Genomic DNA, 24,696 nt, shown 5'->3' on the forward strand with positions numbered 1-24,696 from the left:
AGACCCTAAAACAGACTATTGAGACATCAAGTTTTAAACTTAAATATTGAACCATTTTGCCTATTTGGGTAGTTGCTGTATTTGGGTATGTGTTCAACTGCCACCCGTGAAAACCTACTAAACCCAGACATTTCTGAAAACTAGACATCCAGGCAAGTCAAGGATGGGGTGATTTATGTGGATTCCACTATGCTTCCTTAACCAGAATGCTATGCAAACCTTACTTAATCTCTGGATAAAATCAGACATTTTTCTCACATTTCTATGAGAGAAAGTTCTGGAATCTGCAGTGATCCACAAAATTCTTCTTGCAATAAAAACGTTAGCTGACCTGTGTGAATGGGACTAGTGTCCATGACAGAATGGCACAAAACACAAAATGGTGACATCAAGGGCCATATTTATACTTTTTGACGCAAAACTGCGCTAACGCAGTTTTGTGTCAAAAAATTTAACGCGGGCTAACCCCATTCCAACGCGCCAGCCGGGCGTCATATTTATGGGATGACGCTTGCCGGCGCTGCTGCCTGGTGAGCGGAAAAAAAATTTACGCGAACCGGGCAGCGCTGGCGTAGGGAATAATGGGGGTTGTGCGTCAAAAAATGGTGCAAGTCAGGTTAAAGTCAAAAATATTGACGCTAACCTGACTCGCCCCATTTTATGACGGACAACCACCATGGAAATGACTCCTGTCTTAGCAAAGACAGGAGTCATGCCCCACTGCCCAATGGCCATGCCCAGGGGACTTCTGTCCCCTGGGCATGTCCATTGGGCACAGTGGCATGTAGGGGGGCCCAAGTTAGGCCCCCCTATGCCACTTAAAAATATATAAAAAAATACTTACCTCTACTTACCTGTACTTACCTGAGATGGGTCCCCCCATCCATGGGTGTCCTCCCGGGGTGGGCGAGGGTGGCAGGGGGTGTCCCTGGGGGCATGGGAGGGCCCCTCTGGGCTCCTTCCGAGCCCACAGATCCCTTAACGCCTGCCCTGACCAGGCGTTAAAAAATGAGGCAAATGCGGCTGCGCGTCATCTTTTATGGCCAGCCCCCTCCCGTGCGTCATTTTTGCACGGGAGTTTAAATAAGGCGCAAATGCCTTAGAGTCATTTTTAGCGTGGAAACGCCTACCCTGCATCTCATTAACGCAAGGTAGGTGTCCACGCAAAAAAATTACGCACACTCCAAGAATTTTTACGCTAGACGGGTCTAGAGTCAAAGTATAAATATGGAGTTAGCTTTGCGTCGGATTTGCGTTAAAAAAACCGACGCAAATCCGATGCAAACAGAGTATAAATATGCCCCAAAGTTTTTATCTGAAAATATTGCGCCATTTTGGTGATGTGGGGAGCTGTGGTATTTCCGGAAAGCTTGACTGCTATGCAAGAAAGCATACTAAATGCAGATATTTCCATAAATTAGACATCCAGGGTAGTTCAGGATGATGTGACATGCAATGATCTCAGTATATTTCCTTACCAGAACACACTTGAAGCCTCAAATGTGGCTAAAATCACAAGTTTGCCTCATATTTCTCTGAGGAAAATGCTGGAATCTGTAGGGTTCCACAAAAGTCCTACCACCCAGCATTTCCACACTTCTCCCAAGTTAAAATAATATCCCACCTTAGGGTTTTATGGACAAGGTACTCTGTCAAAACATGGTGGATGTTACATCCAGCAATATGTGTAGTGCATTTGCTTTTATGTACTTGTGATAAGGCAGACTGAACATCTGCCACATTTTGATGGAGGATGAAGGGATCAACAAATCAGAAGTATAAATAACGTGTACCTGTTTACTGGAGTCAGTAAAGACATTGTGATTCAGTTCTTATTTAGGAAGAAAAGATGTCCTGAGTCGTGGTACTTCTTCAGTTTAGCACTATTAGAAAGAGTTTCCAAATTGCATGTAACAATTTAAAAGACTGTAGAGCTAGTCAAGTAATGGGCCACAGAAGGTATGTATCCATGCACAACCATTTAAAGCACATACTTTTAATGTAAATGCTCCAGCTTCCCAGAACTTCACTTTTGTGTGACACAAAGTGAATTGAGTTGGAAAACACACACTTGGCTGACATAGGTACTAGGGACAGTAATAACAACTTTCCTGCCTCTTTCCTTACCAAGCTAAAACTCTGCATTGGCAAAATGGGTTACTCTTTTTCTATGTTGTAGGAATATAATTGACAATGCTTCTTTCATTCCGCCTTACAATATCCCTACTCTAACAGATGACGTGGAGGACTTCTACAGCAGTAAGACTATCAATAATACCCAACTGAAAGTCATAGAAGGGCATCAGTTTTCCCCCGGGACTCTGAAGATTAACAGCATAATCATTGCATGTTACCAACTGGATCAGATGCACATGAACGTCTTCTACCATGTGCAAGTTTTATGACTTGTATTATATTATTGAAGTGCCTGGAGATTTTTACTGACTTTGCCTGTAATCATGTATAATTGTGTGTTTCTACCAACTGATTCCAAACTGTGACAAGTACTCTCATCGTGAATTGTAATGAGCACATATACTTGCTGCCTACCTGAGAATTTCACAGTGACAAGTTTGTTGCAACTCAACACAGTGCTCTTGCCTTTATTGGGCTTCTTACCAACAAGCTGCTGACGGAATCCTTTGCAGTGACTTTGAATTGTACTGCAAGCCACAGGGCCACATTGTACAGCTTGCCAAATGCTGAACAGCTGGAATGCTGTATAGAAGTTATCCACATAAATGTTATACTGCTTGTGAAGGAGTGATTCCATCCCAGCCATTCCTCTCGCTAATTCAGAACATTAAAGGCAACCTACAGTATTTGTAGTGGAGTACTTCCCAGTATATACTCTCAGGCACTATACATAACCAGTGGAGCTCTCATACAGCATGTACATCTTGATGCTGCAATGAGATCTTTTGTTTTGTATCTACTGTCTGAACATCAGCCACCCTCTGTACAGGAACAACATCTCCCCGCCCGCTATATTCTTCTCCGACGTATACATCTCTGGAAACCTGGCAGACAAATGTTTCACAGCCTGTCATGGTCAGGGTAGTCCCACAGCAATACTACAGAATTATCTAGAAAATGCAGCATAGGCTGAAAAATCAAAATCGGATCTCTAGTCATGTCTGATGCAAAGCTGACTGTTGTCCAAACCATACAATCAGACTAGTAATACTGTATTGTTTATTAGTGCACTATTCCAATAAGGAGTGTAAGGGCTAGAATATTTTCAAATCCCTGCCCGAAGTGGGAGTCCAAAGGTGTGCCCAAGAATAAGGCAACAGAGTGGCCCCATACTTCCTCGGAAATTGTTTTGTTAAAAAAATCATTTGGGGCACAATTTCCTAAAGGGACACATTATCAACACAAAGAGGGACTTAGTCAATTGCCAAAAAAATTGCAGTATTGAGTTTACATCCAGCATCTCCCATAAATTGGGGAATCTGTGCTAAAATCTACTGCACGCTAATTTGTGCTACCCTGCCACTGTCTCTCAGTTGCAAAGATTGTGCTTGTGAAAGGCCTTCACAACCGTAGAATCACTTCAATAAGAGTTATCATCAGACGGACCTCAATCCAACTCAGAAAGCACTTCCAGATTGTGATCCAACATCCTCTCCCTTAGATGCAGTCTCACCACCAGAACCTGCCTCAGAGATCCTCTTCATTAGTTGAATTAGGTCCTTAACAGCAGTCAGTTAAGTTCAGTTCATCTTTATTTGCAAAGTTACTTAAAACCATTGGGATAATAACACCAGACATTAAAAACTTGGATGTGCATGGTACACCATATTACAGATAGACAAAAAAATCATTCTCATGCTTAAACAAGTTAGAATATGCTAAAAGAGGAGGGATATCAAAATACTTGGTAATTGTGACTGATGCTGGTTCATGAGCAGAGAGAGCCATGAACAAAGGCTGAGACACAAATCAATGGGTCTAGTAAAAATGAACTATTTCTCTGAGTGGAGGTCCAAGGTCCTTGATTAACTCAAGTCAGGAACCTTGTACAAAGTGTGCGGAGCAACGTAATTCAAAGATGCAATGCACTTAGCTATTGCTACCATTTCAGCAAGGGTCAGTATGGACATTTTAAATTGACTACCGGAAACACAAGGTCATAACCAGGAAGTGTTATATACAGGGACTTATTTAAAAAACAGAAAAGTCTTGGTCAAAAGCAGCTTCTCCTGGAGTGATGACTTAAAGTGCATGTGTACAAGCCACCACAGGCTAGATAGTTATAGTGCAAAGTGCCATATTTTAGACGGTTACATAACCCTTAACAGCAGTCAACCAACGAGACGTAGGACCCAATTACAAGGTTGCGGATCAGTGGACGGTGTCGGACAGGCCTCCTCACTCCTCGTGGTCCGACTGCCAGATTATGATCCTGGGGGTTGGACCACCAGGAAACTGCTGCCTCCATCAGGATCAGGGATCCCAACGGGTTAGTAGCAGTCGGAGTAGTGGTCAGCCATGGAGGTACTGAGTTCAGCACCACTGTGCTAATCACGACTCCACTTTCCACCAGCCTTTCCATGGTGGTTTCACTGCCATGGAAGGGCTGACAGACAGCCAATGCTGGGGGCCCCTGCACTGCCCATTCTGAGGGTGCTGGTGTGCAATGGCATTGGCTTCAGCTCCCTATGTTGCACATAGTCAAAAATAGCTTATCTTGAAATAAATGCTTGCCTCTTTTATCCTGCACATTCAAAGCTATATTTTAGTTATATTTTAAAACATGTCTTCAGTTTTGGGTTCATTTGCTGTTCTCAATATTGGGTCTCTAGAAAGACTAAGGCCCTCATTCTGACCCTGGCGGTCAAAGACCGCCAGGGCGGAGGACCGCGGGAGCACCGCCGACAGGCCGGCGGTGCTCCAATGGGGATTCCGACCGCGGCGGTAAAGCCGCGGTCGGACCGGCACCACTGGCGGGCTCCCGCCAGTGTACCGCCACCCCATTGAATCCTCCACGGCGGCGCAGCTTGCTGCACCGCCGGGGGGATTCCGACCCCCCCTACCGCCATCCAGATCCCGGCGGTCCGACCGCCGGGATCCGGATGGCGGTAGGGGGGGTCGCGGGGCCCCTGGGGGCCCCTGCAGTGCCCATGCCACTGGCATGGGCATTGCAGGGGCCCCCGTAAGAGGGCCCCTACATGTATTTCACTGTCTGCTGCGCAGACAGTGAAATACGCGACGGGTGCAACTGCACCCGTCGCACAGCTTCCACTCCGCCGGCTCGATTCCGAGCCGGCTTCATCGTGGAAGCCTCTTTCCCGCTGGGCTGGCGGGCGGTCTGAAGGCGACCGCCCGCCAGCCCAGCGGGAAAGTCAGAATTACCGCCGCGGTCTTTCGACCGCGGAACGGTAACCTGACGGCGGGACTTTGGCGGGCGGCCTCCGCCGCCCGCCAAGGTCAGAATGAGGGCCTAAATATCTATAAGGCACAAAATTGTTGAACAATGTAGTGCATTATTTATTTACATTGCTGTATAGGAAGTGTAAGGTGCATTAAGTTTCAGACCTGACAAATAGAGTTTAAAATAATAACAAACATTATGCAGGTGAATGCCCTCTTAAAATAATTACAGCTTTGAGGACACAATAGTTTGCATGAATGCAGAGAGATGTAATGATCCTATCCATCCATTTGAGTACTTTTAAATATGTATGGGTTTTGTTCTCTGCTGTAAACAAAAGCTCTTCCCTTCACCCATGAATTGGGGATATCAACAGCATGTGTGCAAAGTTTTCTCTGCTAAATGCAGCTATGAACAGATGAAAAACAACTTGCTAATGTTTGCAAGGTGTCTTCAGTAGCACTTAACTTCTCTTCGCAATTTTAATAAATTCTGATCAAATGGGATGAGAAACACATGTTTGTAGAAACTGGAAATTATGCAGTAGGTAATGGGTTATGCAGCAAGTCCAGAAAGATACATAATCATAAAAAAAGAAACAAGTCATGGATGTCACAGTGACCGTAGCATGTTCCTCAGATTTGCTGTTTAATTTCTTTACATAATAAACTTTTAATGAGCAAAATGTTTTTGCATAGATGTGGACTAAATCTGGGAAGTCAATTACATAAATGCATTTCTAATTCCAGTATAACATTGCTTTTTTTTATTAATCTAGATTATTTGAATAAAACTAACTGATATAGACAAAATGTTTCAAACTACTACTTCTTTGTCCATACACGGATGAAGGATATAATCTAATTTCCTAACGGAAATCCTATTATAACAAATATTGTTGCCAAAATGAGCTTACATTATGCGCATTTTCATATTCAATTTATTTAAAAACTTATTTAGAAATTCAATCCGTCAAATCACTTTCAAGAGAATTTTTCAAATTAACCCTCTTTTGCCACTGTAATGGGGAATGTGGATACAAATCTAGCATTGACCATTAACTATATTTTTGTATTTAAATTATCTGTGTGGATGGAAGAAGGGTAAATTCTTAACTCCGCTTGAAAGATTTGATATCACACGGACACAATTTTGAACTCATGAATCTCCCTCTGTCTGCAGCCTGCAGTTTTGAATAAGTTGGAGATTTCAGTGCAGGCACTGATCTTACTTGACAAATTGCAGGATGCAAAAACAAATGTTGATCAACGGTAAGCCTGGTACATGTTCTACAAGTTGTGAATGGCACTCTAAAATCTATATGCAAAATGTTAATGTACTTGATTTATTGCAAATATTATTAGAACATTGGGAGCTCCATTGGGGTGCTCTGGACTTTTTCTGGCTGGAGAGTCAACATTCCAATGTTCTTTGTTTACAACAAAGGCCTCAAGGAGCCCAAGTGGAATGAAATCCACTCAGGCTCTGTGAGGAATTTGATTTATTTATTAGAACATTCTGCCATCTAGGGGCAGAATGTTCTAAAAAGCTTTTTAGCCCTTCATAGCTGGGATATACTGCCAATTAAAGTCCTGCTCCCTTCGTAAAGGCCTGAGCCGCTGGAGCGGGCCTTTAATGGTCAGTATAACCCACTACAGTGGGCTCTAAGACTGTAATAGAAAAGTATGAATTAAGCTACCTTTACTTTGGCAGAAACCAACGTCACTGGCCTATTTGGACTATTAGTATTATGCCTGAGGTCATTCATAACCACAGTAGGAACACAATCTATTAATGCAAGGTAGCGAGAATATCATTGCTCAATTTGCATCTCTTTCCCATTTCATGGCAAATCAGACATCATGCATTTAAGTTCTTGAAGCTCAATGAATAAAGTTTGTACATTTTATATTGTATTCACTCTGGAAATTAAACTTTTGCAATAACTTTTCTTTTCCAATTGAAATTGCAATGTCTTTTCTTTTCAAAAATCCACTTAACTGATAATGTCAATGTAATTAGATATTGATATTCCCAAAGGCCCTTGTATTAAGTCTACAGTACAGAGGAAAAAAAACAATCCTGGTTTGTGCTTTTTAGATCATCCAGTTTGCTGGGCAAATAGAAACAAATACCTACACTGTCTGTGTGATGCAAGCCTGTTATAATGATTTCACAATTAATTACAAAAGCATATAATTGGCATATGTAGTTCTCTGAGATGTTTTACACATAACTTCATTGCATATTTGTTGCAACTCTTTGGGAACCTTAATAGTATTAGAGGTGGTAATGACTTCAAAGTAATTGCTCATATTTTGACATCATAACAGTGCACTGTTAAAGTGTATTTCAATGAACTAACGGCAACTTTCAATATAGCATTCATCTACCGGGGGTACTTGCAAAATGTATGTCACACACAGACTGTAGTCACCTGCAGAATAATAAACTAATTGAAGACAAACTGGGACCGGTGTGGAATTAGGGATAGGCAGTCATGAAAGGAGAATAGTGTCACATGACAAGGAAGACTCGGTATTCCAAAGGGGAACTGGAAAACTAACATATCACTAAGTCAGGGTTCCCAAAGAAGATGTTAACTATATTTCATAGATAACGCACTCTCTAAAAGCATCAGTAGTCCTCATATTATTAAATGATAGAGAATTACTGTGTAGTCACAGTCAACCACGCATAACAATTTTGTTCAACATAAGTATTTTTTAGCAACTTCGTAAAGAATGAATGTTGTCATACAGTGAATTCAAAATGTAAAGCACTGTGAGGTATGGCACAGTATCCAGTGATTGTAAACTGTTTTAGTACACAGGCAATAGCAATCACTGTTTCCTTTCACAAAGGAATGATATTTCAGTCATGGGCCTGCCTTTATGTGGGCTGCAAATTCAGATTAATCTCAATTTCCTTTCATATAAGCTCACAGCTGAGGCAATGATCCCCTTTCAAGTGTGATCTTCCCCCTCTTTCTTTGAGTTCAAGTGTTCCTTAGTGGCTTTGGAGCCTCCTCTCACCCTGGAAAGGGGAAATAGGAAATGGCAATTGTGTTTTGGTTTGCCTTATTGTGTGTGTTGTGAGTTGAATTATTTTTTCTTTTTTTCTAACTTGTTGATTGAAGAATCCTGACATTTAAGACATTTTGGGGCTCATTACAACATTGGCAGTCCCACCACAGGACTGCCAATGCCACGGGGAGGATGCCACCATCATGCCGGTGGCATCCCCCCCAGTCGTATTAGAATGTTCCCGCCAGACTGACTGGTGGGAACAATGTATAACAACATTCCCGTCAGTCAGCCCAGCGAGAACAGTGCTACGATATTGGTCTCGGCTCCCTTAAGGAAGAAAAGGCCAATACATAGCTTTACGGCACCCTCAGAATGCGCACTGCCTGCAAAGCAGACAGTGCGCATTCTGAGGGTGCTGGTCAGGGGAGCCCCTGAACTGCCCATGCCCCCGGCACTGGCTTTCCACCAGCCTTTTCATGGTGGGGTGAACGCCATGGAAAGGCCGGCTGAAAGCTGAGTTGTAATCAGCATGCCATGGCTGACCACAACTCAGACCACCGTCAACCTGTCAGGAGCCACGCCTGTCCCAGGTCCGACCGCCAGGGTTGTAATGTGGCCCTTTATTTCTTTATTAATGTTTTTATTTTTCCTGTCTCTATTAGTTTTGAGCTACATTTATTTGCACAGCATTACACTGCATTCTCACTTCCAGTCCCTTTCTCACAAACATAACACTCTAAGGAGGCAATCTGGTGTCCCATTCTAAGGCACACCTAGAGATAACCACTTCACTTCGGAAGTAGAAAAAAATCTAGGCCTTATACTCCTCATTGTTTTCCTGGGTCTCCAGAGTGTGAGGTACCACACTTGCCATGGATTTTCAATGGGTTTTAGTAGGGAGGCACCAGGGAATGTTTTTGATGTGGAAACTTCAATAGGGTATCATTCAACAGGTCATCATTTGGGACCAGGGTCAGTCGGCACCAAGAGCAGCCTGCCAACCCCAGGATGATGTGGCTTGTATGAATCCCAGCATATATGATTACCTAGTATTGTAAGCAAATCTCAAAGTATGGGTAAACAAAAGTTTGAATTTTGTCCATTTTCTGTGACAGAAAACTCTAGAACTCATGGCAAATACCAATAGTACCACAAAAGGATGATGGATGAAGTGTTGAAACTTTTCAAACACTCACCCCCAGTCACAGATTTGGGTGTAATCCAGTGTTCCTTTGCTCACCATGCCACCCCAGTTTGGACCCAACCATATGCAAATCAGTCTTGACTCTGTTCAAACACTCACCCACCCCAGTCACAGATTTGGGTTTGATCCATCATTCTTTTGCTCACCATGCCACCCCAGTTTGGACCCAACCATATGCAAATCAGTCTTGACTCCGTTCAAACACTCACCCCCAGTCACAGATTTGGGTTTAATCCATCGTTCTTTTGCTCACCATGCCACCCCAGTTTGGACCCAACCATATGCAAATCAGTCTTCACCCTGTTCCCCATGGGAACAGTCCAGCCCGATCTGGCTGGAGTGAGTGTTTGCATTGTTCAGCATTCCGTCCATCATCCTTTTTTGTTGCTAAAGTTCCCCTACGTGGGAAGAGTATGCCCAGACGTGGGCATTATGCTCACTGTTCCACTGGATTCAAGCTAGCCTGGCTGATGAAGGGTGATACCCTGAAACTGGTCCCAGGATGCTCGTTTCTATTCCAGGGAGGACCTGGCCTGGTGTTCGGGCTGGTTTGTTCCCATGAGGAACATGGTCAAGGCTGATTTGTATATGGCTGGGTTCAAACTGGGGTGGTATGGTGAGCAAAAGAACAATGAATTAAACCCAGATCTGTGACTGGGGGTGAGTGTTTGCATTGTTCAGCACTCCGTTCATCATCTTTTTGTGTTGCTAAAGTTGCCCTAAGTGGGAAGGGTATGCCCAGACTTGGGCCCGGTGCTCACTGTGCTACTGGATTCAAGCTAGCTTGGCTGATGAATGATGATACTCTGAAACTGGTCCTAGAATGCTTGTTTCCAGTCCAAGGAGGACCTGGCCTGGCAGTTCGGGCTGGACTGTTCCTTTGAGGAACATGGTCAAGACTGATTTGCATATGGGTGGGTCCAAACTGGGGTGGCATGGTGAGCAAAATAGGTAGTACCACAATCTCACATTCCCACACTTCTGGAGTGGAGCTTTTGTTGTTCCCCACAAAGTCTTGAGTTTTCCATCACAGAAAAGCAGGGCATTCTAGGCATAGTGATGTGGTGGCATCCATGCAAGCTACACCACCGAGGACTCCCATGGTTATATAGTTTTACAGTAAGTGAGAGCCAAACATTGCTCAGATGCCACAGTTACCCACATTCCAAAAATCTGAATAATTTCTAACTTCATCTTTGCACTTTCAACAATCACATTCATGGGCCTTTCTTGTTCTGGACAAGAAGCCCACAGGTACCAATGATATATCTTAACTAGGAGAAGTGTGAAAATGTAGGATGGTAGGACATCTACTATTACCTACTGAATTTTCCTATATTTTCAGCTTCCTATTGTAAGCAGGTGTCAACAAAAACACTTTGTTTTCAAATTAAGGGTAATTCAGAATTCAGAGAAGTACAAAGTATGCCCTATGAATAAATTTGGGTTGTTGGAGATATTTAAAAAAATGCATAACTTTTGCTCACCCTCAAATTGTATTAATTATATTTTTCATATCAAGTCACACATGGTCAGTACACAGTGAAAAAAACATAATAAACCACAGCTGTATTGTTGGCACTGGATATAATGGGCTAATAAAAACCCTACAAACACAATACATGCCTGCTACCACAATACTCTAACAAACATGATTGTGTATTGATTGTGAGTTGATTTATGGGAGCAAACTTTAGTATCCATTTTTTCATTTATAATCACCATTTTTTAATCGCAGTGATTATTGTCTTTGGGAAATTCTTGAGCATTATGCACATATGTCCTCTTGCTGAATTATGAATGTTAGCTGTTTTTCTGTGATCTATGTGGTTTTTTAGACGTCCAGTGGGTTTCACCTCTATTTCACCCACAAATTACAAGAATGCATGATGCGCAAAATTGGAAATGTTACTTTTTTAGGCTAAAGAAAAATCAAACAGTGTTTGGCTTGTTGCTGAGGCTCAGACACACAGCTCCATCCTTACTCTTTACGTTGTGAGAGGAAGCCCTTGAGAGAAGCTAGATGAATTTACCTTGTTTCCTTAAGTTAAGAAAGACATTTGTCTGAAAGTGAGGGAAAGAGACTTCAACATCCACCAGGCGCTGGGCCCCAGGAGGCAGTCCCTGGGAGCACCTCCTGTAGGTCTACATAAGGCGCCCCACCACCCCGCTGAGTGGGATATTTTTCTGACCGCGAGGGAAAGGGACTTCAACATACACCAGGCTCTGGGCTCCAGGAGGCAGTCCCAGGGCACTCCTCCTATAGCGCTACATAAGGCGCCTAACCAGCCTGCTGCGCGGGACGTTAGCGGGATGCACCCAGGTGAAGCCTGGGTGAAGGGTGGGCCGGTCCACATCCGTCAGAGCCAGGAGGAGGCTGGGCCACCCCTCTAATTTCTTATGTGCGGTATTGTGTGTGCCTATGTCCTTTTGGGAGTTGACTCTTCCTTTTTTACTAAGTTTGGGAACCTTACTGTTTTGTTGGACGGATCTGTAGATTTTGGGGCAGATTTATACTTTTTAATGCAAAACTTTGCTAGCACAGTTTTGCGTCAAAAAGGTTATCGCTGACAAGTGCCTTTTTTTAACGTCACCCGGGCGTCATATTTATACTATGACCCTGGGGGGTGCTAAAAATTGGTTAGAGTAATGTTAGCCATTGTCCCTTGTCATGAGGCAAATTGACGTTAACGTAGGAAAAATTATTCAATCCAGCTTATGACATGTAAACACATTGCAAAACGGAAATGCACCATTTTTGCTCGCAATAGCATAAAAAATGGATGCTAACAGAGAGAACAGTGCAAAGGAGACCCAAAATGGAGCCAGGAAGCCAGGAGAGACCCCAGGGAGACCCCATTCAACCAGGAACCAGCCAAGAGGACTTAGACAAGACCCAGGGGAGGGAGAAGGAAAAGAGGAAGTGTCATTTCACTGCAGAGGAGCATGAAATACTGGTGAGAGAGGTGACGGAGCATTAACTTCAACTCTTCATCACCTCTAAATTGCCAATTGGAAGGAGAGAGGCAATCTGGCAGCAGATTGTGGATAAGATCAACAGTGTGGCAGAGGTCAGGAGAACTGTAACTGAGAGCAAGAAACTCTGGCAGGCCTGCAAGCGAAGGACAAAGGAAAAAATGGCATTGAACAGGAAGGCAGCACTGCAAACTGGAGGTTGGAGTCCAGCACCACAAGAGGACTTGGACGAAACGGAGGAGATGGTTGCAGCTGTCATCCCGGAGGAAATCGTCACAGGAATACAAGGATAGGACAGCGCAGAATACCAGGAAACACCACAAATACAGAGTAAGTTGCATGGGGGAAATATGTGCTAAACTGTCAAGTGCAAGAAGGGGAGGCACATAGGACTCACACAATGCATGTCAAAGGAGCGCAGAGGGACACAATGCACACTAAGCAAGTTGCGCCATGCCAACGTAAGCTACACATGTACCTACGCCTTCATAGTGCCATGCACCATGACACATACAGAACCTGGACATATTTAGAACACCACACCTAAATACCTACATGTACATATGCAGCACATGGGCTGGATGGCATGTATAATCACTGAGCCACTGGTTTTGACATCACAATATCCCTTGCACATAGTCACATCAACACCTCCAACATGACCAAGACCTCAGAGACCAGGTAGTCAGTCAACACCATACCTAGGGTTACTTCATAGTGGTGTCCCTTGCAGGAACACCTTGCAACTGCCTTGACTCATTGCCCAAACGCATGTGTGCTGCATCTCACAGCACACAAGTCATTGCAACTGTCCCAACAGTACCCAGGCATGTGCTGGTAACACCCCCACACCGCACATAGACAACACATTCACATGAGGCAGCCATCCCTACATTTTGAAGTCACGGTGTCCCCTAGGTGGATGGAACAATGAACTGAACAGGCACTGGGGGAATAGCAGGCTGGACCTGTACCATTGGTAACATCCCACTACCCAGACCAACTAAACTGAAGTAGTGTTGAACCACACATCTTGATGCTGAACTGAAATGCGCCACTACAGAAAATATGTACCACAGATAGCAAACAGTAGGTCACAACCATGTCAGACACATAGGAATAGGGAAATAAACACACACATACAACACATGGGGTATGACTGTGAACATAATAGCGGATAATTCCACATTTACGGCAGGGGGATGGTGCATGGGCAAGCCCGGTGTTGGTAAGACTGCCAGTGCAGTGTACCCTTTGCACTTGGCAGTATGAGTCACACATTGGGATGGAGGCTGGAAATCTGTCTGCTCACGGTAGCACTGTGGGGCACTTAGTAAACATTGCTGATGGACCAAATAGAGTTGGTGTGTATTGGGCTGCATTGGGTGTAACAGGACGCGCTGCACTCAGCCCTGTAAATCAGGCATTGGAAAAGGGCTAGGGTATGGGACCCCCTGCACTGCCCATGCCAAGTGCATGGGCTGTGTAGGTGCACCCAGGGCCACACCACATCACCAACATTTTCATGGGGGTTACACCGCCATGCAAAGGCTGGTGGAAATGCAGAGACAGACTTGGAGGGTAGTGTTGAACGTAACACTGGTCTGGTGTCACAGGACAGATGCCATAGCCAGTCTGTCAGCTGCTGGAAATCTGCCATGTCCAGGTCAATGGCCACATTGACAACAGTTGCCACTACCACCTGTGCTGTTGGGGGCGGTCAAATACACAATGGCAGTCAGGTGCCCCTTGGAATGATGCACATGAAATGAGAACTTGCTTCAGGCCGTGACCTAAGTACAACACCTGTTAAATGGCTCTGTCCATAGACTCATTTACCATCAGGCACTGTCACATACAGAATGATGTAAACAGCAGAAATGTCATAACCATACTGCCCATCCCTGGGTTCAACCCTGTGCTTGTGTCAAATGAGCTGTCCTGTCACTATGCTGCTATCATGAATCAAAGTGCAAGGAGGGCTGCATTGAAGGGGAGGATATAGGTGTTTAGTAAGGCAAACACACCTACACAGACGGAAGATGAAACTGAACTCTGCCAGTTCCATGAGTGCCATGCAATGTAGCACACAAACACAAACAACAACATGATGAGCTATCAATGGCAACAAGGGCATAGTGTCCTGGCAATGCCATCCCTGGGGAGGTGCAAGGCAGGGTAGAACATGAAAAGATGGTGTCAAGTCACAAAAAGGATAGACAACACACTTAGAAGATATGACACAGCCAATTGTGCCAACTGGGCTTCCATTCATGTGACATGCAGGTGGGGCATAGGGCTGTAGATTGCAGCTGTGTTGTACAGGTGCAATCCTTTGGAACTAAAGGGCACATCATAGGCCCCGAGCACCACAGGAGCGTCACTTGCCCTAAGCACTGCGACGTATTGACCAGGTGGGGTTAAGCCACTTTTTGTGGCTTAATGTCACCTTGTACATACAGCCCCTCCCTGACCATCACTGTGCGTTGAAGGTGGTGCAATGGATGTTGCTGTGGGCATGCCACAGCAACACCCATTGCATTTTGATGCTGCCACAGATAAAAGGAATTTTGTCAACTTGAGGCCGGGCCAAATCTCTTACGCCAGCCCCGGGGTGGCGTTAGCAGAGGGCAACAAGGAGGTATACATTTATACCTCCTCGTTTTTTGCTTTACCAATGTGTGCTGCATTCTGCAGCATGCATACGAAGAGCAAAATGCCAGAAATTATTGTTTATCTGAATAAAGGTGTTCCTTCCTGCACATAAACAATCATTTGTAAATGTGGCTTTGGTTCTTCTGTGTGTGCTGCATTCTAGAGCTCACATAGAAGTGCCAAAGCGCCAGTAGTGATTGTTAATGTGCAGAAAGGAACACCTTCACAACAATAAACAATCACACCCCTCAATGCATACATCCTTGCACAATGGTGCAAGGATGCCTACGTTGGTGCTAGCAGCTGAATTTTGCACCAGCGTGGGGGACAACAGAGGGGTGCCCCATATTCACTGACATACCGAGCATCCTTGTGTTACCAAAGTGACGCAGCACCATGCTGCCAATTTTTGCACAGGACCGCGCTGCACCATTTTTACATAAATATGGCCCTAATATGACAATGAGCCTCAAATATCAAGCCAGTGACGTGACTTGTCAACTACCACAACACAGATAGACTGATTTTACACCATCTCACTGCAGAGGATGATGGCTCTCCTGCGGATCTGCCTGTCCTGGAGTACCCTGATGACCTGGATGACAAGCTGGCAATTCTCAGCCAAGAGACCCTCCAAGAATTCCTTGTAAATCTCCAGACACCACCTCCAGTGGCAAGGAGGAATATTGATGTAGCAGACATCCCACAGGCCCCACTTAGCACCCCAATTGTATGACCTGCCAGCACCGACACAGCAGAGGACTCCGAGGACCCAGGCACCAGCTTTGAGAGGACAGTGGTAGGAATCCAGTGGGAGTTGGCCAATGAGGTGTGGGTGGGGATGCAAACGTTGGCAGCCAGCTTTGAGGGGATGCGGACGTGCATGGTTATGGCAACAGAACAGACTGCAGCCAACCGACGCACACACTCCCCAATTCGTGGAGCCAAGGAGTGTCTGAGGGACATAGCTGCTGCCATGAGGGAGAGGCCACAACAACTGCCCTCCTCAACTGGCATTAGCGTGCTTGAGGACAAAATAGACTCCATACACCAGGAAATGGTCTCCCTCAGGGAAAACATGTCTGCCTACCACAGGGATGTTGCAGCTATTCTTAAAATTCAGCAGCTTCTCCTTGATGCAGTAATGCCATATGTAGTGCCACATATGGCAGCTGCTGTGAATTGGGAGTCCACATCTCCAACCACTGAAGTGTGTGTGGCCCCCTCTACCTCCCCACTACATCCAGCAAGGGTAGAGGAAGCACCACACACATCGGAGGATGAAGATGTGGAACAGATCATCTTCACCCGTAGGAGTTCCAGGTAGCACCAGCCCATGCCACATGGGCAGTGTTTTCCTTTGCCTGTGCTTGACATCATTCCAGTGTTAGCACTGTTGCAGATATGCACTCTTCTTCAACACACTGTTGACCTTTCTGCTATGGACTACAGTTGACTCTAACTTTTCAATTGTCAATTTATGTTCCCCTTCCACTGAAAGACATTTTACCCAAACATGTCCCATGACATGTCCATCATCCCTGGACTTGTGTTGTGTCACAACTGGATGGATTCCACGAATGGGGTCACAGACCTGGACATTGTAAATATTGCACTATTGCACTTGTTATTAAACACCACCTACACACCAGCATGTTTTTGTGTGTTGTGACACATCTACTATGCCTAGGAATTGTGATGTGTGTGTAACATGTCTCAAGTCACAGAGTGTCAGTATAAGAGTGCACGAATATGCGGGCACATATCTATGCACATGGTACCTACATGATGAACGTCGATGCTGGTCTCATCCCCTACTAGCCCATAGTATCACAACCCGCCAATCCGCCACCTTTTCCGGGGCGGATTCACTGTGGATAAAACACGGCAGAAACAGTTTCTGCAATGGGAAAACGCTCACCTGAACACATCCCACGAGGAAGGAGGATGCCATGGAGCCGGAATTACAAATCCTACCGGCCCTTGTATTCCTACTCATCTACGAAGACCAGCGCCTCCGCCGGCGAAGACAACGGTGAGTACTGCACCTACGACATAGGGGAGGGGGGAGGCAAAAGTCAGGGACACACACACGCAACACCCCCACCCTTGCATATTACAACACACACACCAATGCATTTAGAAACATCACAGTGACAACCCACAACCCCCCCGGAAGAATGCAAAGACGAAATCAGTTCAAAAATTGTAATGTATCAATATACATGTCTCAAATATATACAGATATATTATAAAATCAGTCAAAAGTATATACATTACGAGAAGTAGTGCAGATATGCACATATCAATGTCCGTGCACCACTAGTCCAAAAATGCATGGGCGAGGCCCACACAAGATACCTGTCCACAAACGGAGAGAACACTGCCGGGGCATCAGAGAGAAATACAACAGGCACCTCAGGGGGAAGGGAAGGGGGGTCACCTCAGCCGGATGAATGCAAAGCCAGATCCACGATGGGGCTCCATGCCCATTGATGTATCCCGGGGAGTGCAAAGCCCCAGTCTCTCAAGTCTCTACAGTGGGTGGGTTGCCCACTGTTACATCCTGGGGAGTGCAAAGCCACAGTCTCTCAAGTCTCTACAGTGGGTGGTTTGCCCACTTTTCCATCCTAGGAAGTGCAAAGCCACAGTCTCTCAAGTAGATAACAGCCTCCACTGGTTTTGGAGGGGGACTGGTGCCCAGAGTGCTTCATCCTGTGAAGGGCAGACAGAGTGGACGGATCCCTCCCCTGGTTCTGGAGGGGGACTGTTGCCCAGACTGGATTAGTCTCCCTGTGACAGTTCCTGTCCCGTCACTGCCCCAGCTGTACATGGGACAACGATGCTTGATGTGGCGGTCTTTTCCTTCTGCAGCGGTGCATGCCCTGTTCAGCGGTGCTTTGCCATGGCGGTCTCTGGACTGTTCAGCGGTGCTTGCCCTGTTCAGCGGTGCTTTGCCATGGCGGTCTCTGGACTGTTCAGCGGTGCTTTGCCATGGCGGTCTCTGGACTGGGCATTGGTGTGTGGCATGACGTACTCTGGACTGGGCATTGGTGTGTGGCATGACGTTCCCTCACTGACTCCGGCGGTGGCGGTGGTCTCCTGACCAGTGACGATACTTGGGCCCTCCTGGGCACTGACTCCGGCGGTGGCGGTGGTCTCCTGACCAGTGACGATACTTGGGCCCTCCTAGGCAATGACTCCGGCGGTGGCGGTGGTCTCCTGACCAGTGACGATACTTGGGCCCTCCTGGGCAATGACTCCGGCGGTGGCGGTGGTCTCCTGACCAGTGACGATACTTGGGCCCTCCTGGGCACTGACTCCGGCGTTGGCGGTGGTCTCCTGACCAGTGACGATACTTGGGCCCTCCTGGGCAATGACTCCGGCGGTGACGGTGGTCTCCTGACCAGTGACGATACTTGGGCCCTCCTGGGCAATGACTCTGGCGGTGGTCTCCTGACTAGTGACGATACTTGGGCCCTCCTGGGCAATGACTCTGGCGGTGGTCTCCTGACCAGTGACGATACTTGGGCCGTCCTGGGCAATGACTCTGGCGGTGGTCTCCTGACCAGTGACAACGGTGCTGGCGGTGGCGTCCCAACCACCGGGAAGAATGCCGCCTTTCTCCGCCGTGATGCTCACACCAGGCTGTGCACACTTCTTCGGTCCCTTCCCCACCTTTGGAGGAGTCACAGCTGACTCTGCAATCCCCCTGGGACCCCTGTGAGTTGTTTTGCCTCCAGGAGTCTTCACACGGTCCCGTCGGCCACTTTCCAACTTCAGAGCCTTTACAGGGGGTGGACTGCCAGTGCCTTGGCTCCGTGTCACACTGCCTGCCCTGGTGGCCGGTGCACTCCACACACCTTGAACACGCACCACTGGTACTGGAGGCTTTTTGGCTGAGGCGCTACGACGGGACTGATGAATTGGAGGGGTGGGGGCAAAAAGGTCAACTTTGCAGAGGGAGAGTTTCTGACGAACACTGGGATGGGTAGCTGGAGGGGGTCTGGGAGTGGAGGAAGAGGAGGTGGTTGTAGGAGGCGTCACTTTAGGTGTTTTGGGTGCAGGTGCAGGTAATGGAGGCTGTCGTAAGGTGGATGGATGTTGGGTGTGTGGGTGCCCGCGTTTGTGTACTTTGGGAGGGGGTGTCACAGACACACTGGGAGAGGACACACGGGACGTGTAAATGGTAGTGGGGGTGGTGAGTGCAGGTGAGCGGGTGTGGTGCAGGGTGTCCTGGTGCGAGTCCTGCTGCCTGTAGATGTAGTGCATGCAGGTGAGAGTGTAGATGATACTGGGAGGGAGGAGGCAGACGGTGAGGAGGGGGACACAGTGGAGGCAGTGGATGATGCTGTGTCTGCATGTGGGTGATGCTTGTGTGTGTGCTTGTGGGTTGTGTGGTGCCTATGTTTGCCAGAGCTACTTTTGTGTGTTGAGGTGTACGCATGCTTGTCTGATGGTGTGCTTGGGATTGGCTGGGGTACAGGGGATTGGATCTGGGTGGAGGAAGTTGGAGGGGGGAGGCTAGATACAGGTACAATGGCTGCCATCAGTGCTGAGGCCAGAGATTGCAGGGTTCGATGAAGGGCAGCCTGACCAGAATGAATGCCCTCCAGGAATGCATTACCATGTTGCAACTCCCTTTCTATACCCTGGATGGCATTCACAATGGTAGACTGCCCAACAGTGAGTGACCTGAGGAGGCCAATGGCCTCCTCACTGAGGGCAGCTGGGGCAGGGCCTGAGGTGCCTGGGGCGAAGGTGATGCCCACCCTCCTGGGTGTGTGGGCAAAGGGCGAATGCTGAGGGGCTGCTGGGAGGGCGGTGCTGGTAGGGGAGGTGGCGGCTGTACCAGTAGAAGTAGGGCGCACAGATGGTGCCTCCAGCACAAGGGAGCTCCCATCGGCGGACGAGTCCGTGTCGCTGGTTGGTGATCCGGTGCCCGACGTGAAGCTCCCCTCGCCCTCCGTCCCACTGGTGCATTCTGAGTCCGTGGTGTGGCCCTCCATGGTCATGTGGGATGCAGCTCCCTCGTGCTCCTGTGCCACTGTACCTCCGCCTGATGATGCACAAAAAAACAGGGAGAGCAGAAAAGGGGGGGGGGAGACAGAAGAAAGACAGGTTGAGTGCATGGCATACCGCTGCCTTTGGCGGACAATACAGACACAGCAGCCCCCTGCACTACGCCGTGCTCCTGGCCTCTACAGATGCAATTTCTGGGATCTGGCCTACATGGCTGTGGTGGACATCTGCACACATGGATGCCACAAGGGCATCTATACCTGTACTTGGCAGTCTACTGCGGTGGGGTAGAGTTCCACATGGCCTGCATTACGGAGGGGCCTAACCGACGTATTTCTGCTTGGCCTAGGTACACCCACAGCCCTCCTCCCTCAGCCAGCCCCTCCACTGCGCGCCAAGTACCCAGAATGAGGTTCTTCTCACCCCCTTGTGACTGCTGTGATGCCCTCAAGCGCCCATCCAACTCCGGGTAGGACAGCCAGGATCCAGAACATCAGGGGGGTCATGGTGCGACGGGCACCCCTCCCACGTTGGGAGGCCATCCCCAGCTGACCCTCCGCCGTCTTCTTGCTACAGCGGCGGATGTCCTCCCATCTTTTCCGGCAGTGGGTGCCCCGTCTCTGGTGGACCCCCAGGGTCCGGATGTCCTTGGCGATGGCACGCCAAATGTCCTTCTTCTGGTATGCGCTGACCTACATGACATGCACAAGGGAAGAAGAGAAGTCATTACCAACTACACCGTAGATGTGAGTGTCCCCCTCCCTACCACAGCCATGTGGCATATGCATTCACATGCATTAATGTTCCCTGAACTCTGGCCCCTTCCCTCTTAAAACCAGCCCTCTCCACCCAGGCCTAGCCCATACAACGTGCTAACTGTGTACTAACCTGTTGGTCTGGAGGACCGTAGAGTAGCGTGAACTGGGGGAGGACCCCGTCTACTAGTTTCTCCAACTCCTGAGCAGTGAAGGCAGGGGCCCTTTCCCCAGACGCAGCAGCCATCGTCGCTTCCAGACCGAGGTCGCAGCAGCACGTGCAGTGTAGGTCCTCTCCTGTAGAAGATCAGGTATCTAGTGATTGAACAGATAGAAAATGGCGGTGACGTCCGAGGCGGTGACATCCGCGGAGGTGCGTATCATCATCGGCGGCACACTTGTTCATTGGCTCCTGGGACTCATAGGGTCCAATGTTAACCAATGCAGCATTGCGCCGCAGTGTACGACCGCCTACCGCGACGGTCTGCAACAGCAACGCAGTTACCCCACAATCCCATTGTCCCAGTTTAGAGGTCAGGCAGCCGCCATTTCAGGGGCCCACATGGCTTCATTTACTTCTGCGTCACACATAGCTAGGCCTACACTCAACACACATACAGGAAGGGTTTTGTGTTTGGTGTAGTGTTCTGTGTAACTGTGGGTACATCCCTGGAAAAAAGTTGACTCAGTGGTCGCTGTTGTCCTTCCTAGGCACCGTCAGTTGGGACATTTGAGAAGATGGCGGAATCCTCCGGTGTACCGACCGCTGGTGGACCTGTTAACAATGGAGGAGCGGCATTTAATAGTCACCTACAGGTTTGACCGTGCCCCAATCCAGGAACTATGTACCCAGTTGGAGCCAGACCTGATGTCACCAATCCGCCATCCCACTGGAATCCCCCCTGACGTGCAGGTGCTGTCAGTGCTCCATTTCCTTGCTAGTGGGTCTTTTCAGACAACTATGGCCATGGCATCAGGGATGTCCCAGCCTATGTTTTGGAACGTGCTGTCCAGAGTGTTGTCTGCCCTACTGAAACACGTAAGGAGATGCATCATTTTCCCTGAGGTAGAAGATTTGGCTACAGTTAAAGGTGACTTCTATGCCCTTGGACATATCCCCAACATCATAGGTGCTATTGATGGGACCCATGTAGCTCTGGTCCCCCCCCACAGGAGTGAACAGGTGTACAGGAACCGGAAGAGTTATCATTCTATGAATGTACAGATGGTATGTTTGGCAGACCAGTACATCTCTCAGGTAAATGCTATGTTTCCTGGCTCAGTGCATGACGCCTACATCCTGCGAAATAGCAGCATCCCTGATATGATGGGTCAACTCCAGAGGCACCGTGTGTGGCTATTAGGGGACTCTGGTTACCCCATGGGCGGACTAGGAGGGTGATAGAACGCACCTTCGGCCTCCTGAAGGCCAGGTTCAGGTGCCTACATATGACAGGTGGTTCCTTATTCTACTCACCGAAGAAGGTGTGCCAGATCATCATCGCCTGCTCGATGCTTCACAATCTTGCTGTGCGACGCAAGGTGCCTTTTCTGCAGGAGGATGGTCCAGATGACGGTGTTGTGGCAGCTGTGGAGCCTGTGGACAGCGATAAGGAGGAAGCTGAGGAAGAAGACAACGAGAACAGGGAGTCAGTCATACAGCAATATTCCCAGTGACACACAGGTGAGAACATTTTCATTTTTACCATTACATTCACTGTCACACGTCTTCCTCTATCCTGTGTGTAATTTCATAGCATTATTTGGTAACTGAGTTGTACCTTTCCATTACGGTTTCACAGGTGTAGTTACCAATGTGTGTCATCTGCATGCATCCTTCAAGGACTTGTGATGTGTGACATAGGTATGTTGCCTTTACAACTAGAAACGCATTTTGACACTGTCATTGATAATACATTTGACCAAATCATAGATTGACTCCAGATTTTTTTGTGGTTCAAGGGTGTTTATTGAAGTGCACAAAAATGGAGGGGGCTTGTAAAGTGGTGATGGGGGACGGTGGAGGAATGTCCATGGCAGAGTGCAATCTATTGGTCACACAGGTGCACTGCCCATATGGGCATAGGAAGTGGAGCTGGGGCAGTTAAAGTATGGACAGGGTAAAAAAGTGGGACAGTGGGAGGGCAATCAGGGTGGTCTCATTTCCTGGCGGGGGTCTTGCCATCCTGCTCTGTCCTGTTCCTGGATCTCAGAGACCGCTTGCGTGGTGGTTGTCCGTCTGCAGGGGGTGGGGTGCTGGTGTGGTGGTCCTGTGGCGGGCGTCCTGTCCACTAGCACCGGCGAAGGTGGTGGGCAGTTCATCGTCCTGGCTAGTGTCAGGGGCCCCTTGGAGTGCCACGGTGTCCCTCAAGGTCTGCTGTATGTCCTTCAGCACCCCTACGATGGTGCCCAAGGCAGAGCTGATGGTCCTGAGCTCCTCCCTGAACCCCAAATACTGGTCCTCCTGCAGGCACTGGGTCTCCTGAAACTTGACCAGGACCGTCGCCATCGTCTCCTGGGAGTGGTGGTATGCTCCCATGATGGAGGGTAGGGCCTCGTGGAGAGTGGGTTCCCTTGGCCTGTCCGCCCCCTGTCGCACAGCAGTCCTCCCAGTTCCCCTGTGTTCCTGTGCCTCCGTACCCTGGACCGTGTGCCCACTACCACTGCCCCCAGGTCCCTATTGTTATTGGGGTGGTGGGTTATCCTGGGTTCCCTGTAGTGGTGGACGCACCGCTGATTGACCTGTCCTGGGTACGGAGGTTTGGGCCCGCTGGGTGGGTGCTGTGCTGGTGTTACCAGAGGGTGGAAGGTCAGTGTTGGGCTGTGCCTGTGGAAGGGGAACCGACTGTCCCGAGGCTCACGATGGTCCGGGCTGGTCATCAGGATCCAGGAGGGCAGAGCTGCTATCGTCACTGTGGGCCTCTTCTGTGGGTGGAGTGGAGTTGTCTGGACCCTCCGGGGTGGTGACGGTCCTTCGTGTTCCTGCAGGGGCAAAAGTGTATGATTATTGCATGTGTGTGTGTCATGGTGTGCAATTGGTGGCTCACCGTGTACCCCAGTGCAAGCGTTCCTGTGTGGGGGTTGGGTGATAATGGTTGGGGGGGTGTTCTGGGTATGTGCAGTGAGCATGCTTTAGTGAGGGGTGACCATGCTTAGTTGTGTCATGCAGGGCTTGGTGTTGGGATGTGTGGTTTGTGTTATTAGTACATTAGTGAGGAGTTGGAGTGATAGGGGATGGGGTGAGGGTGGGGGTGTGTGAGAGCATGCAGGTAGGGTGGGGGATATGATAGTTGAGATTTAACTTACCAGTGTCCATTCCTCCACCGACTCCTCCGAGGCCCTCTGGGTGCATGGTGGTCAAGACTTGCTCCTCCCATGTTGTTAGTTGTGGGGGAGGAGGTGGGGGTCCGCCGCCAGTCCTCTGAACCGCGATGTTGTGCCTGGAGACCGCTGAACGCACCTTCCCCCGTAGGTCGTTCCACCTCTTCCTGATGTCCTCCCGATTTCTTGGATGCTGTCCCACAGTGTTGACCCTGTCGACTATTCTGTGCCATAGCTCCATCTTCCTGGCTATGGATGTGTGCTGCACCTGTGAGCCAAATAGCTGTGGCTCTACCCGTAGGATTTCCTCCACCATGACCCGGAGCACCTCCTCGGAAAAGCGGGGGTGTCTTTGGC

The sequence above is a fragment of the Pleurodeles waltl genome, chromosome 8 (assembly GCF_031143425.1).
Source record: "Pleurodeles waltl isolate 20211129_DDA chromosome 8, aPleWal1.hap1.20221129, whole genome shotgun sequence".
Taxonomy (NCBI): Eukaryota; Metazoa; Chordata; class Amphibia; order Caudata; family Salamandridae; genus Pleurodeles; species Pleurodeles waltl.